At 51.2% G+C, this 16,087-nt stretch overlaps 1 protein-coding gene across 1 annotated transcript in view; it reads left to right on the forward strand.

The window, feature by feature from the left end:
• LOC112103300 (phospholipase A2 inhibitor and Ly6/PLAUR domain-containing protein-like) overlaps window positions 1-16,087 on the forward strand; it is an 83,157-nt gene that overhangs the window by 17,827 nt on the left and 49,243 nt on the right. The gene's annotated exons all lie outside the window — the stretch shown is intronic.

Consider the following 16,087-nt stretch of genomic DNA (forward strand, 5'->3'; position numbering starts at 1 on the left):
CACACGGAAGCACTGGGAAGTTAGGAAATGCCAGAACACATGGTGCTGGTGTAACTCACACACCTCCTGGGTGTGGGCTTCTGTCCCATCTAGTCGCACTGAGACCACTTAGGCCTTGGCTACACTGGCGCTGTACAGTGCTGCAACTTGCTGCGCTCAGGGGTGTGAAACGCCCCCCCCCAGAGCAGCGAGTGCAGTGCTGTAAAGCGCCAGTGTAATCAGAGCCTGCAGCGCTGCACGCTCGCTCACAGCGCTGCAAGCTACTCCCCTCGGAGAGGTGGAGTACAGAGAGCTCTCGCAGCGCTGGCGGCGCGGCTACACGCGCTGTGAAGTCCCGAGTGTAGCCAAGGCCGGAGAGCAAATGAATCTGCTCTACAGCCTTAGCTACCAGCCAGTTGGCTTTTGGCTCATGCTGCAGAGGCTCGTGCACTAAGCTGGGTCTGTCGGCCTTACCCCAGTACAAGCTTAATCCAATCCCCGGTGCGTTTGCATTGTGCTGCAGCCTTTGATTCCACGATCACACACAGTGCGTTTCCACCGCAGCCCTGCCACGGTCAATACGTCTTTTTCCTCTCATTGGGGCATTACCCCAGGCCGTATTTCCCACCCGCCGTTCCTAGCCCGCGCTGCCCTGAATGATTAATGACACCTCCTGGGCCTCTCTATGGAGTTCTTGCCCCGGGATCTGAGGGCATCACAAACATTCACGACTTGGTCTGTGCAACAGCCCGGTGGGACCCGGGAAACTGAGGCACAGCAGGGCTCCACACGGGGAGCATCTCCCCATGCACGTGGCCACACTGCTATCCACAGCTCAAGCATAGCTGGCGCGGGTCCCTTTCCCCGAGCTGGGCCGGACTCTTCCCAGATGCAGTGTGGATATACTCCAAAGGGCTAACACGTCCTCCCTGTTTCCTCGTTGGGGCGAGAAAAGGCTGCAGGGCCAGAGGGGGGCAGCTGTTGGGAATGGGGGAGGGACCTCTGGGGACAGAGTCCTTGGGCAGCAGCCTAGCTGGGCTGCCAGGGGCAGAGAGTGAGTGGGAGTCGCAGTGCAGTTGCCGATTTCCAACCTTGTTTCTGTTAAAGCAACTGGGCCCCCCTCGAAGGATATTTAATCTCCCAGGGCCATAGGCGGCAGGTTTGTATAATTTTTGGTGGTGCCCAAAATGGTGGTGCCCCCCCCACTCCCACCCTGTAAGCCAATATATATATTTTATTAAATAGTGTAAACATGGACTGGAAGCCGTAAGCGCAATATTTCTCTTTATTGCACAATATCACTATCAGAAAAATCCATTGTTGATTATTAGTGGTCCTACAAATCAAGACTTTGTTGCTGGGATAAAATGAAGCTACAACGCGTCGGCGCCACAAGATTACAAGGGTCAATTAAAAGTGGAAAGGCAGAAGCAGCACTTGCCTGCTTCAATAAACAGTATTATATTTTCTTGCACCTGTTGTGACAAAGTGGGAATGTTCTTAATACTGTGTGGGTGCCTCAGTTTCCCCTGCAAGGTGCCAACTGAAGGTGTTGGGGACAAAGAGATCAGGTGGCCTCCTTGTCTGGAAGAGACACAAAGGCCAGAGGAGGGAGTGTCAGTTTGGAGCTGGCTCAGGAAATGGGGAGAGGCCCAGATTGGGTCTGGGCTCCCCACCCCCCAAGATGGACCTGACTGAGGGGTCCTGTTTTCTGTACCTACAAGCTCTGTTTTAGACTGTGTTCCTGTCGTCTAATAAACCTTCTGTTTTCCCGGCTGGCTGAGAGTCACGTCTGACTGCGGAGTTGGGGTGCAGAGCCCTCTGGCTGCCCCAGGACCCCGCCTGGGCAGACTCGCTGCGGGAAGCGCACGGTGTGGAAGGGCATGCTGAATGCTCCGAGGTCAGACCCAGGAAGGTGTAAGCTTCTTGCCCTGGAGACAGTCTGCTCCGAGAGAGGAGGCTCCCCCAGAGTCCTGACTGGCTTTGAAGGAGTGGTTCCAGAGCACCCCAGCATCCCCTTCCACACTGTGCGCTTCCCGGAAGTCCGCCCAGGCACTGACACACCCTCCTCTGGCCTTTGTCTCTTTTCCAGGCATTAGGAGGCCACCTGATCTCTTTGTTCTCCAACACTTTCAGTTGGCACCTTGCAGGAGCGTGGCCCAGGCCATCAGTTGCCTGGAGACAGGGTTTCAGCCACTCTCCTTGGAGACAGCATCACACTGGCCCTCTAGGGCTCTACAACAATCACACCCCCTTATCCCACCATCTAGATCCTTAAGAAATGCATAGGGGAAACTGAGGCACCCACACAGTATTCAGAGAAAACATTAAGAACATTCCCACTTCGTAACACCTGTATACGACTAGTTATATACTTTAAAGGGTGTAAAATAATCAAGTATTGTGCTAAACACAATGATACTCCAAACTGACCACCAACTTTAAGTTGTGTGTTTTTCCCCTCAGGTGAAGGCTCTGGGGTGGGGCTGGGGATGAGGGGTTCACAGTGCAGGAGGGTGCTTAGGGTTGGGGTGCTGGGGGTGCAGGCTCTGGGGTGGGGCAGGGCTGGGGATGAGGAACTTGGGGTGCAGACTGGCTGCCCCAGGGCTAGGGCCAGAGAGGACTCAGCTCCCACTGGCAGCAGCAAGCTACAGGGGAGGGACCCCTCCTCTTCCCCCGCAGCACACTCACTCTGCACCACGGTCACTGCACAGGCTCCTAGGGCCTCTCTCAGGTCCAGAAAGCCCAATCGCCTCCCCTATGGTGGGTACCGGGGTGGCGGGGGGAGGTTGCCATCACGTGTGGCCTCTCCTGCTGCTGCCCCTCACCATAGCCTCACTGGGGATGGGGCTGCCCCTTGCCCAGCGTGGGGCAGGAGTGGGGACTGCAGGGTGGTGGCGGGGGGGGGCAGGGTGTCACAAAATTCACCCAAGCCCCAGCTGCTCAGGTCTAGGAAGCCCCCCTCCCCAGTGGCGTAGCCAGGTTCTAACATCAGGGGGAGCGAACACAGAAAAAAAGGTGCCCCCGACATATCAAATTACTAATCAGGTAGTAGGGTTTACAGTGTTATAACAAGAGATTCTGCTATGACCATTATCCAGTCAACTTGCACACTACTCTTCTGAATTAGTGATAATTCACAGAGAGAGAAAGAAGAAAGCTGAATTTAGAGAACAATTATTCACCAGATTCCTGGTTATTCACCAGCCACTTTGCTCCAGTCCATAGCACAAAGCACCATAAACCCAGTAGAATCTGGCCAAGGGATTATTCACCTCCAATTGGCATCTGCTACACTCCCCGCCCCATTCCCAGTCCCCACTATTCAGGAGATAGCGAAGTGAAAAGCTGGCATGGCTGATGCATTGAGCAGGCAACTGAAAACTAGTCTAGAGTCTGTACAGTCCCTGAGAACACTGCTTCATTCTGAGCGCTGGGGCTGCAGCTAGTCAGCAAGAGACGCAGGAGACAGAACTGGCACCTTACCCCTCCTTCCTTCACAAGCTGCACTGAGCACAGTTTCACAGCCCGGGCGCAGCACTGGGGTGTGTGTGTAAGTACGGGGGGGGCAATAACCCAAAGTCGCTCCTTTGCCTCCTGGTCCTGCGGCTCCCTCAGCCCCCTCCGCTGAAGAGAGACCACAAGGAAAAAACATCCCCCCCCCTTTTCCTTCCTTCTCCACCGGCACCAGCTGGGCTTGAGAGCCCCCTTCCCTGCCTCACTCTGCATGGGGCTGCCGGGGACCGGGGGCTGCTGCTCCTCAGCCCCCCCGCGCTGCCACCCCTTCCCCTCCCGGCAGAGCCCACCCCGGCTTAGGGAGCCTCCTCTCCCTCATCCCCAGGGAGCCGGGCAACCAGCCAACGCTGCCTGCAGCCCGGGAGCTAGCGAGCAGGGCTGGGGATGCAGGGGAGGTGGGAGGGGGGGGCGGTGCGGAGCCCAGAGCCACGAGCCCATATAACCTGCCGCCCCTGCTCAGGGCCTGTTTCCTAAACGCTGCTGTCATCGGATATTCCCCAGGCTGGGGTTCACCCCCACCCCAGAGGTGGCTGCGTTTCAGTGCTATCCTAGCCCAGAGGGATCAGAGGTCTCTTGGCATGTAAGAGAGAAAGAAACTACCAGGGTAGTACCTAGAGACCCGTTGTGCCAGGCGCTGCACAGACATGTTTACACAGTCCTGCCCTGAAGATGATAGATAGATAGAGGCCTTTGGGGATAGCTAGCTGTAGTAGGAAGAGAACCTAAGACATAAGCCCTTGAAGAATCAGAGGCCTGGTATGACACAGGACCTGCTCACAGAATTGGGCAAGAACAGGGCTGATATTGCAGAAATACACATTCCTAAGAAGTGCTAGGCACAGAGTGCTCATGCAAACACATCCCGATATCAAATGGTACCAGAATATCCCGATATCAAGGATGGTACAAAACCATTCCCCATGGATAACAGGAACGCACTGACCCCTCCTAAAAGATAAGCTCAGGATGACAGTATGTAATAGAGATGTTTTAATCAAACCAACATGTACAAGGTAATCAGTAATAACTAGCCACGTCAGGAGACAGTAACTATGTCAGAGGGGCAGTATGTAACTTCTTTGTATCGGGGTATGGGGATGTATCTCAGAGGGAGTATCTTTGTCTAGCCTAGGGAGGAACGGAAAGTCCCACTGTTCACTGAGCTGGTCCATTGTTACGGGCATACCTGTATTCGTGGTCTGGTAGAGTCTGCGGGATACTAATACCGTGCTTCGTCAACAATAAACCTGGCTGGGTGCCTTCGTCTCTGAACGGATCTTGTGGCCATTGGGCAGTTTGGTTGACGTCTGCTGTGCCAGCTGTCTGCACAGGCACACAGAGGGAATACACACACACACACACAACCAAACTCTATGAGCATCCAACCACACTAGCTAGAGGGGTGTATGGGGACACATCTTATAGAGCTGGAAGGGACCCTGAAAGATCATTTAGTCCAGCCTTCACTAGCAGGACCAAGTTCTGATTTTTGCCCCAGATCCCTAAGTGGCCCCCTCAAGGATTGAACTAATAACCCTGGATTTAGCAGGCCAATGCTCAAACCACTGAGCTATCCCTCCCCCCATAAGTAGTACAAACATTGAACCCGCCCTTTTCTTACTCCGGCCCCACCCACTTGTCACCATAAGACTCACCCCCTGGGGTATTACTTCAGGGGTCAAGACGGACACATGACCAAAGCAAGGGGTGGCATGTGACCCCTCTAAGAACTCCTCTACCAAGTGGGGTCGGTTTCAGCCCATAAGACCTCCCTGAGAGAAGATCTGACCAATCAGGGCAGGTTCTGGGGTGGGGTGACCATCCCAAAAGGGGTCTGTGTGACCCCTCTAAGAACTCCCCCCATTGTCCTCTAGCAAGGGTGTTTCAGCCCCCCTTAGGGCACCCCAGCAGGGAAACGTACAATTAGAATAGGCATAGTGTGTGGGTCTAGGCTGGAACCCCCCCAATCACTGGAGTTTGAGAGTGATTTTAAGTACATCTTAACAGCAACAGACATTCTGTCTAATTAAGCTTGGGCTTTAGGCCTAAAAGACAAGATGGGCAGTGAAGTTTCCATAGCCTTTAAGGCTATTTTCAGCCAAGCTCACGTGCCTCAAAAATGACAAACCGTTCGGGGGAAAGAATTTTTAAACAAACCTTCAAGCAGATTGTTAAAGCGGCGTTAATGACGCTCCCCATTTTGTTACTAATAATGAAGTCAAAGCGGGGGTTGTGGAGCCATTTAACAGAACTTTAAAATCTCAGCTGTGAAGATATTTTGCATCCCAGCAAACCGTTCGCTACCTCGACATGTTCCCTGAGTTTATAAAGAGTGACCGCCGGAGCGTTCACAGAACTCTACGTACCAGACCCGCTGATGTCAAGCCCTCAAATTCTCTGAAGGTATGTGTAATGGGTCAGCCTCTCGCGAGCGCCCTCTTTTCTCTGGCCAATATACCTGCAATCACAGTCTTTTTCATGGGGCGGCACCCACCTCTCATGGCTGGCCCCCTTTCTCTCGGTTAGGTGTGACCTGATTTTCTTTTTCAGTCTTACATTAGGGTGGCAGCTGCCTCTTGCAAGCACCCCCCGGCTACTGGTTCTCTCGGCTGGTCTTCGGCAGCTCAGTCTCCGGCCGAGCCGCACACACTGTCCCCACTTCCGGGGTATACAGTCCCGAGTTCTTATCACGGCCCTGGTATGGGGCTGCAGCTCAAAGGCTTCTCCCCCGCGGCACTGTCTTCTTCAACCATCCAGCCGGGGCCCATCTCGGTACTCGCAGCTGGTGACCTTGTCAGTAGCCCTCCCTGGGCTCAGTCTGCAACCAGACCAGCAGGACCCATCTCAGTTCCCTCCTCAGGTCTGGCCAGGTCCTGGGCATAGTCCCTTGGGCTCAGCCTGCCCGCACTGACCTTTTCATGGTCCTGCTGCTGCGCTATCCAGCCAGCCAGACACCCGGTCTTTGGCAGCCTTCCCTGGGCTTGGTTCTGCCTGATGAGCTGTCCGCAGTGAGCTGCCCGTGACCTGCTGCTCATCTAGCCAGCCAGCCAGCCAGCCAGCCAGGACCCGGTCCTCCCTCATCAGGTCTCACTCAGCCACTGAAGGCTCTGCTCTGCGGCTTGCCTTTTATCTGGCTCTTCTGGCGCCTTATTGGTCGCTTCATCAGCCCCTCTGATTGGCCGCTCCTCTGCAGCCACTCTAGGCTGCCTGGAGGACTTCTCACTGCTCTATTCTGGGGCAGGGTGATATAGGACAGCGAGGCCTCCAGCGGGGGCCTCCAGACCTAGTCCACCCTGCCACAGTATGGAAAACGGTTTACAGAGACAGTTTTAAACCCGGTTGTTGCCCCTTTTAGAAAAGGCGACCGGAAGAGCTTTTGAAAAAGGTTTGTGGGGGACTTTTCCATTCCCCTGTTACACTGTGTCCCCGTCCAAGAAAGGAACAACCAGTTTGTCACCATCCCCTATGATAAACCGCATTACCTGCCTGTCAGTAAACACCACATCCACGCAATCCCCCCAAAAGAAAGACAGACCAGAACAGACTTTGCTATGGCGACCCTAATAAATTATGGGGACCCCGCCGTCTACAGCAACTACGATGAAGCCCAGGCTGGATACGTCCTTCCTGGATATCATGGGGTCCTGGTGGTGTACAGGGCGGATGTGGGTGGAATATTCTGTAGCCTCTTTCGAAACGCTGTACTGCTTTTGAGGAGGGGGCTAGAGATTATTAAACCCGCCGTAAAAACCGCTGCTCAAAACATAGCTAGCGACATGGTAGGCTACATCTCCTGCGATGTTCTGGAGAAGGTGGGGAATCCGGCTGTGCAGGAGGGATCGGGGTTAATGTACATTAAAGGAGGAAGAGAGAGGGAAATGTGTCATACCTGCGATGCACAGGTCCCCCGAAACCCTTTAAAAGAAGGGCTTTGACGCGCAGGGCCGGCCGTAAGCGAAAGTCCAAGAGGAAGCCTGGGCGAAAGAGGAGACGCTCTCCACCTGGTAAAAGAGAGAGATTGTAATCAACATGGCTTCTGTTCACTGCGGGTCTGAAGAGTGCCCCAAATCCGGACTAGACTTGTTCCAAATAGCCCCTACGCAGACCAGCATCGAGAAAAGCATCTACGTTGCGGTGTCGCCTCTATCAGCCGTTATGGAGTCTGCCCCGTGGACGTTTTTATAGCAGGGAATGGCATCGATTATATTAAACAGCCCGCTGCTGTAGCGTTGTTGCGAGATTGTGAAAGGAGACGGAACCGAACTCACCAGGGGGGCTGAGGTGGGCCTGGTGAATTACCCCATGGAGTCTATTTTCAGGCAGTTGGATGTCACTCTGAGAGGCTGCCAGAGGGTGTTGTGAAGGCCAATACTATAACGGGGTTCAAAAGGGAGCTAGGTAGATTCATGGAGGATAGGTCCATCAATGGCTATTTGCCAGGATGGACAGGGATGGTGTCCCTAGCCTCTGTTTGCCAGAAGCTGGGAATGGGCGACAGGGGATGGATCACTTGATGATTCCCTGTTCTGTTCATTCCCTCTGGGGCACCTGCCATTGGCCACTGTTGACAGACAGGATATTGGCCTTGATGGCCCTTCGTCTGACCCAGTAGGGCCGTTCTTATAAGCAAAAGCAACAACTGCTACCGTCACAAGGGCTTTATAGAATCGGTGCTCAATTACAGCGACCACACCCTCGCCACACAATTTTCCGCCGGCCTGTTTTCTAAAGACAATCCCAGACAACATGGAGCAACAGGGCTGGGTGGCAAGAACTGAGGGTTTGTGAGGCGGGTAAAGACCCCTGCTCTGTCGGCTGCAGCTATCACTGTGTGTTTTCCTTACATCGCCATAGCAAGGGCTTATCTTTGACCAGATTTTAAAATGGTGTTCAGCGACTTAGTGCAAAGTGACCAGATGGTGACTGTAGAGGTGCTGGCCGGGGCTCGACCCTCTCTGGGGCGGTGGGGAGCCACACCGGCTCACTGCACACTGCTGAGGTGTGGGGAATTAGTCCGGCCGCGGGAGTCTTTCCGGGCGGTCCTTGCGGTAACTGGAATAAGCACCGTAAGCCCAGGCCCTGGGTCAGGACGGGGCAATACGGAGTCGGGGGGGTGGGGGGGCAGGGCCCCGTGGAGTGTCCTCGTTTTTAAAACCTTAAATATGGTAACTCTACCATATTGCCCCGCCCTGACCCGGGAGGGGAAGCGCCCGGCCAGGGGTGCAGGGTCTGGAGGTCTGGGGGCTGCCCAGCAAACCGTGAAGCCGGTAGCGCTCGGGCAGCTCGGCTCTTCAGCTACACAGAGCTGAGGTGTCTGGGGGGAGCGGCAGGCCTGGCAACTCCTCTGGGTAGTGAGCGTAGGGCAGGCCCGGCCAGTCCTGGCCTGCACCTTGGGCCGCGGTAGTTTCCCAGTTGCGGGCTAGGCTGGAGACGTCTGGCCTCTCCGGCGGCTGGGACCCTACTGAGCTCTGAGGGTGAGGCTTTATATTTTCGGGTCACCGCCTGACCCTCTGAGGGGCAGGCTCAGAGCTCCCTAGTTCCACCCACTCTGGCCTCTGGATGGGCTCGTCCCGCTCCGGGACGGCGGGGAGCCACACCGCCTCACTACCGTGACGAATTTCGTAAAATCTCAAGTGAATCTAGGCTCGCTCAAAATGCGTTTCAACAAGCCCAGATGCTGTCTCTTGAAATGACTTTCAGAGCCATGTTTCTGAATAGAGCACCCCCGGTGAGGGAGCGGGGAAGGGCGAGTTTTTTTTTTTACAACGACCAATTCAGAGAAAGTACACACAGATTTTTTTTTTTTTTTGGAAAGCATAGAAGTGTTTTTTAAAGCAAAACATTACCATTTCTAAAACTACTTTCTTCAAGCATGAAAAACATTAGACATTGAGCCATTCGGGCCTTTTAGCCAATTTTTGCCATTTAAGAGGCAAAAAAAAAAAAAAAAAAAGGGAGGGGATTGTGGTGTTTTTTGATCACACTGGTGTCGGTGGTCGAGGCCTGCAGGCATTCCAAAAGATCTCTGCTGGCCGCGTTGTCTGTGATGGAAGGTGGGACATTCAGCTCTGCCCTGGCGTTCATAAACACATCATCAATAATAATAAATCACTAAACCGACAGATACATGTTTAATGCGGAATGTTGAACGTCTTCTTCGTTCAGCAAATGACAAAATCTTGCTAAGAAAAAACACGAAAAGTTAGAGCGTGTTTTGGGAACAAAACAGGCCGTGTTGTAAAATAAAATGCCAGCTGAAAATAACTGTGTGAAGTGTGGTTTGTATGAAATTCAAGGAGTGTGCGGTTTGTCAAAAGGGAAGTAGGTTGCCCCCGTAGTATACCTGCAGTTCGGTTACCGTTTGTCAAAAACAACAAGAGGTATATGAGCGGCCTGTTCCTCTAACAAAGGCCCACTCACCCCACCAAGCCCTGGCGCTTGTGCATGAGGGATATAGGCTGTTGGGGCATCTGACCATTGCAAAGCAGCCCCAGAACCCCTCTTAAATCAAACCGTCTCCCGCTTCGGCTGGACCTTTTCATTCCCCCAAGACTTCTTATCTCTGGTAATAAACAGCTAACTTTTTTTACATAAGCTAATTTTTTCTTCTGTTTTTTGTACAAATCCAAACTTTAAAAAGCAATCTTGTTTATTTTTTTTGTTAATTTTGTTTTTTTATTAAAACACATCTGTAAACTCCCCTCAATTGCCAGTTTTCATATTCTTACCCAATTGCTGTTTTGGTACTTTAAAAGCACTATTTTTAAAAGGATAGGCTAGTATCTTAAGCCTTTTTAGTTCACTAAACTTCTACAAAATATCTCTAAGAGTGGCTTTGTTTTGTTACTGCTCAGTTAATACTGATTTTTCATGTTCAACTTTTAAAAAAAGAAACATAATGCTTCAAATAGGCCTCACTGCATACAGAATATCCTTTTAAAAGGTCACGTTATATTACATCTCAGTCAATGCTGTATTTTCATGTTAAATGTTTTAAAAAACCCCGTTATATAATGAAACACTGCATGTTTAGCAAGTGTTAACAGTATGGGGGAAAGTGGAGGGGTGGGGTGTTCTTCAGATGCAGTCACAAAGCCTTGGTTTTTGTCTTCTACAATCAGTAAATGGAATAAAATACTTGTTATAACTTTCACAAAGTGTCTTTCAATGCAATCTCACCATTTGTTAAAACTTTAACAGCAGTTAAAAAGTTAGGAAAGAAGTCTCTGTAAAAAAACAAGCAAACTGAAGGGGTGACCCTAGAGCCTTGCGAAGGCAGTCTATAGTGCATGGAGCACTGGCTAGCCGAATTAGTCGTATCTGTTTTTAAAATGTAGAAAAAGCCACAGTGGTTTTCACTCTGGGGTGTTTCTGCATGCTCATTTCTTTTTAATTGAAACACACCTGTAAAATTTTAAATAAAGGGCTCTGTCTTCATATAGGTTTGTCTTCTAACTGTTTATTCCTTTACAAAACTTAATATAACTTTCACTTGTATTTGTTAAACAGTGGGGGAAGAAGCAGCCTTCTTATCTCTGATCCACTGACTCACACAGGCTGTTTTTGCTAACAGTGGCTTTGCTGCAAAAGCATGCTGCTTCAAATTATCCTCACTAAAAGATGACCGATGTTAGTCTAAAACATAGGGGGAAACTTTTAAAAACTGTTTGTTACTACGGGCTTATGGATTTAACCTTTATTAAAGCACCTATGTAAAAGGGCTACATGGCAGGAAAGATGCTTGGGGGGGGGGGCTGGTTTTTTTTGATAAGAATAAGGCAGGTGAAGGGGGGGGGGGGAGGGGGGGGGGGGGGGGGGGTTGGGTTTTTTAGGAGAAGAAGAGGGCGGTTAAGGGGGAGGGGGTAGTGAGGGGCGGGGAGGGAGATGGCTCTTGTACACAAATCTTGAGACTATAGGATTGGTTCAGGAAAATGTATTCTATGATGCAGCTGTCGAACAGCATCTGATTGGTCCAATCCAAAGGCAGAGATAACTAACCTGAGGGGTTGTGAGCCTTGGGAGTCAGGGCCGCCTGGGGGGGGCCAAGTGGGGCAATTTGCCCCAGGCACCACAGAGGCGCCACAAGCCCTGGCCCGGCAGCGCTCCGGGTCTTCGGCGGTGGGGGGGGGCCCTTCAGTGCTGCCGAAGACCCGGACCGCTGCCGGGTGAGTACAAGCGCCGCAGCTCCCCCGCTTTGCCCCAGGCCCCCTGAATCCTCTGGGCGGCCCTCCTGGGAGTTCCCTCCTTCCCCAGGAGCTGCCGCAAGGGTAAGAGCTCTCTCTCTCTGACTCAGCCACGGGCTGTCTATTTTTGCCCTTTGCAAAGGGGTTTCGTTTCCCTTTTCTTGCCCTGTTCTCTCTTTTAACCTCTCTTTATATGTTTCTCTTTTATTTCACTCTTTTTTAAATGCTCTTTTCTTAACCTACCCTTATATTTAATATTTTAAATGTTTTTTTATTAACCAACCTTTATATTTTTACCATGTGCTCACTAAACAGTCTCTGCTTTATAAAATTCCCTTTTTTGCCATGTGTGTTCTTTTTTGTGTCAATTTCCTAGAATCATAGAATATCAGGGTTGGAAGGGACCTCAGGAGGTCATCTAGTCCAACCCCCTGCTCAAAGCCGGACCAATTCCCAACTAAATCATCCCAGCCAGGGCTTTGTCAAGCCGGGCCTTAAAAACCTCTAAGGATGGAGATTCCACCACCTCCCTAGGTAACCCATTCCAGTGCTTCACCACCCTCCTAGTGAAATAGTGTTTCCTAATATCCAACCTAGACCTCCCCCACTGCAACTTGAGACCATTGCTCCTTGTTCTGTCATCTGCCACCACTGAGAACAGCCGAGCTCCATCCTCTTTGGAACTCCCCTCAGGTAGTTGAAGGCTGCTATCAAATCCCCCCTCATTCTTCTCTTCTGGAGACTAAACAATCCCAGTTCCCTCAGCCTCTCCTCATAAGTCATGTGCTCCAGACCCCGAATCATTTTTGTTGCCCTCCGCTGGACTCTCTCAAATTTGTCCACATCCATTCTGTAGTGCGGGGCCCAAAACTGGACGCCAGTGCCATAACAAGGGCGAGGTGAGTGAGGCATTTGCCTCGGGCACGCAGAGCCGAGGGATGGAAGTGTCCCTGCCGGACCGAAAGCTGCGGCTCTCCCGGCTGCTGCTGCCTCTCTGGCAACCAGAGATGCTGGCCGGCAGAGGGCTGAGGGTGAGCAGCTGGCTGCTGCAAGTCAGGAGGGGGAGGAGGGAGGCACACACATGCTTCTCAGACGCAGCCCTTCCCTCCCCCGGCACCCACCTGGAGGAGACGCTGAGGGGGCTTCTGGTGGGAAACAGGATCATTGGCAGTGGATCTCACTCACCTGAGCAGCTGCTGGGGCTTTGGTGAGTGTTTGACACTGTGATCCGCCCCCCTCCCCATCCACCACTCCTGCAAACTGGGCAAGGGGCAGCCCCATCCCCCCCCCTCCAGTGAGGCTATGGCGAGGGGCAGCAGAGGAGGAAGGAAGCCACATGTGATGGCAGTCCCCTCCCCCCAGCACCCACCACCTCCTCCCAGAGCTCACACCCCCTCTCCGGCCCCAAAACTCTGTCCCAGAGCCTGCACCCCAGACTCCATCCCAGAGCCCAACCTCTCAACCGTCCTACACGCCAATCCCCTGCCCCAACCCAGGGCCTGTACCCCAGACCTCCTCTCCCCACCCAAACTCCCTCGCAGAGCCTTACGCAGGTGGGGGGCAGAGTTCAGGGGGGTGGGCTCTGAGTGTTCTGGGCACCACCAAAATTTCTACAAACCTGCTGCCCTTGATACTTGGAGGGGAGGTGAGGAGGCGAGTCGGTGGATGGAGAGGGGAATCCATTTTCAGTATTTTAATTTTTGGTACTGCATTGATTGAATGCTGTGTGCATTAATATAGTGACCCTCTGGGTCTTTGAATGAGGCTTTATACTTGGGGGGGGTGAGCGGCGAGTCAGGGGCAAGCGGGTGGGCGAGCGGTGGGTGGGCAAAGAGGCGAGCAGTGAGCCAGCAGGGGTTCTAGGGGTGGGCATGGGGGTTTCTGGCAGGGGAGGGAGAAGGTGAAAGGAGGCGAGTGGTGGGTGGGGGACTGACTAGGAGGGACGCAGCAAGCCAGCGGGGGGCTAGGGGGTGAAAAGGGGTGTGATGGTGGGGCCGAGCGGGGAGGGGATGGGTCCTATTTTACTGCTGTGATCTGGTCACCCTATGCGTGCTGTTTCTCCCCCCCTCAACCTTCCTTTTCGGCTGTGATGTTATTGACATAATCTGGGACCGTATAGAACATGGGTGCAACCAAAGTCTTGTAGTGGCACCAAATCTTGTATAAAGGGGGTCAAATGAGGTGTCTAAGACAAGGTTATGGTTTGCTGGTTATGATTATGCTCTCTTTATGTGTGTATCATTTTTGTAGTTGAAGTTATGAAGGTTGGCTCTATACTGTCTGTACTTCAAACTTATGCTATGCTTGTAACACAGCAAAGTATGCAGGGACTTGCCCATGTGACTCCAGACTCCATTTTGCTGTAATTTTCCACAGTAAGGACAAAGAGGTGTTCTTACACCTGGAAAAGACTATAAAAGGCTGATGCCTCATCTCCATTTGGTCTTCAGTCCTGCTTCTTACCTCTGGAGGGACTTTGCTACAAACTGAAGCTCTGGACAAAGGACTGAATGACCCATCCCAGCTGTGGATGTTCCAGAGACTTGATTTAAACCTGCAGTTTATTCTATCACTGCTACAAGCCTGAACCAAGAACTTTGCCATTACTGTATGTAATTGATTCCATTTAACCAATTCTAGCTCTCATCTATATATTTTTTCCTTTTATCAATAAACCTTTAGATTTTAGATTCTAAAGGATTGGCAACAGCGTGATTTGTGGGTAAGATCTGACTTGTATATTGACCTGGGTCTGGGGCTTGGTCCTTTGGGTTTGAGAGAACCCTTTTTCTTTTACAGGAGTATTGGTTTTCATAACCATTCATTCCCATAATGAGTGGCACTGGTGGTGATACTGGGAAACTGGAGTGTCTGAGGGAATTGCTTGTGTGACTTGTGGTTAGCCAGTGGGGTGAGACCGAAGTCCTCTCTGGCTGGCTGGTTTGGTGCCGTAGAGGTGGAGAAACCCCAGTCTGGGGCTGTGAGTGCCCTGCTCTGAGCAATTTGTCCTGAATTGATACTCTCAGTTGTGTCCCACCAAAGGCAGCATCGTTCCAGTGGCGTAGTCGGCAGGATCCACAGAACCAGGTCAATTAAGCTTTGGGTCAGAACCCCACGCTATCCAAATCTGAATTTTGGTATTGAGAGTTTGGTTGGTTAAAGAGCAGTTGCAATGGGTGAGCAAAGAGCATATGAGGCCTTGCCAAAAGAGCCCTGGAAGATTTGTGTTCAGAAAAGGGGATAAGGTTTAGAAAGAAAGCTACAAATGAAGAACTGAGAGATCTGTTAATGGTCAGTAATCAGGAGGCAGGAGCACAGCTCTTACCTGATGCTACAGAAGCTACAGAAGCAATTGAAATGCAAAAGGCAGCAAGTAAACTGCAACTTGAGCATGAACAAAGACTGGCAGAAATTCGATTGCAGGAACTAGAAGCTGAGGCAAAAGTGCAAAGACTTCAGCTCCAAGTCAAAAAAGCAAGGGAAGAAAAGCAGAAATTGTATCCTCTTGAAAGTCCAGTTTCTAACAATGTTGGTGTCAAGTATCAGAGGGGTAGCCATGTTAGTCTGAATCTGTAAAAAGCAACAGAGGGTCCTGTGGCACCTTTAAGACTAACAGAAGTATTGGAGCATAAGCTTTCGTGGGTGAATGCCCGCTTCATCAGACGCAATGTTGGTGTGTTGTATAACTCTGAGCAGTTGTCTGGGTGTAACCAAATGTACCCCAACACTGCCACCTTTTATGTAAATGCTGTTACTGTGTGTTCAGTAGAGGGTGGCTACATATCTTGTGCCAATGCTCTATATGGGAGTGGTAATGAAAAAATGATAGAGTGTAAAAGTCAAGGGCAAATTATGGCTTCTAACATCACTCTTATTAAAGCAGATCTTGTCAAAAAGGAAGATTACTTACCAAATCAGAGTGTGAATGTTGTAGTCCTCTATGAGTTTACTGTACGTGTGCCTTTAGCCAGAATCCACCTTGAATGGAATGGGACTCAGCATGAAGTTATAGCTGGTGTAAGGAAGTTATTGCCTAAGGATCTTTTGACTGGGGAAGATGTTAAAGCTTTGTTCAATCCAGGTAGCCAGTCACAGGACAGGAATGATCTTAAACCTGTGTCTATTATGGGCAATGATTTGCTGGGGAGGGTTTCTCCAAAGGTTTGTCTGAGGAGAAGAGCTGTCTGTCTGTGAATGAAGGTTCTGAATGTCTGTCTAATGTCTCAGAAGTAAATCTGAAGTTAGATCAAGAGCAGAAAGATCTCATTGGGCAGGACAATGTTTCTCAGGAGCAGAGTAAAGTGGATGGTCAGGTGGAAGCCCTACCTGAGGAAGGAAAGGGTAGATTTTTGGATGGGTGATGGATTGTTGGCTAGTACAGCTTGTAAAAGGGAACCTGAAAAGGTAAC

The sequence above is a fragment of the Terrapene carolina genome, unplaced genomic scaffold (assembly GCF_002925995.2).
Source record: "Terrapene carolina triunguis isolate 2854851 unplaced genomic scaffold, T_m_triunguis-2.0 Scaffold647, whole genome shotgun sequence".
In the NCBI taxonomy this organism is placed as follows: Eukaryota; Metazoa; Chordata; order Testudines; family Emydidae; genus Terrapene; species Terrapene triunguis.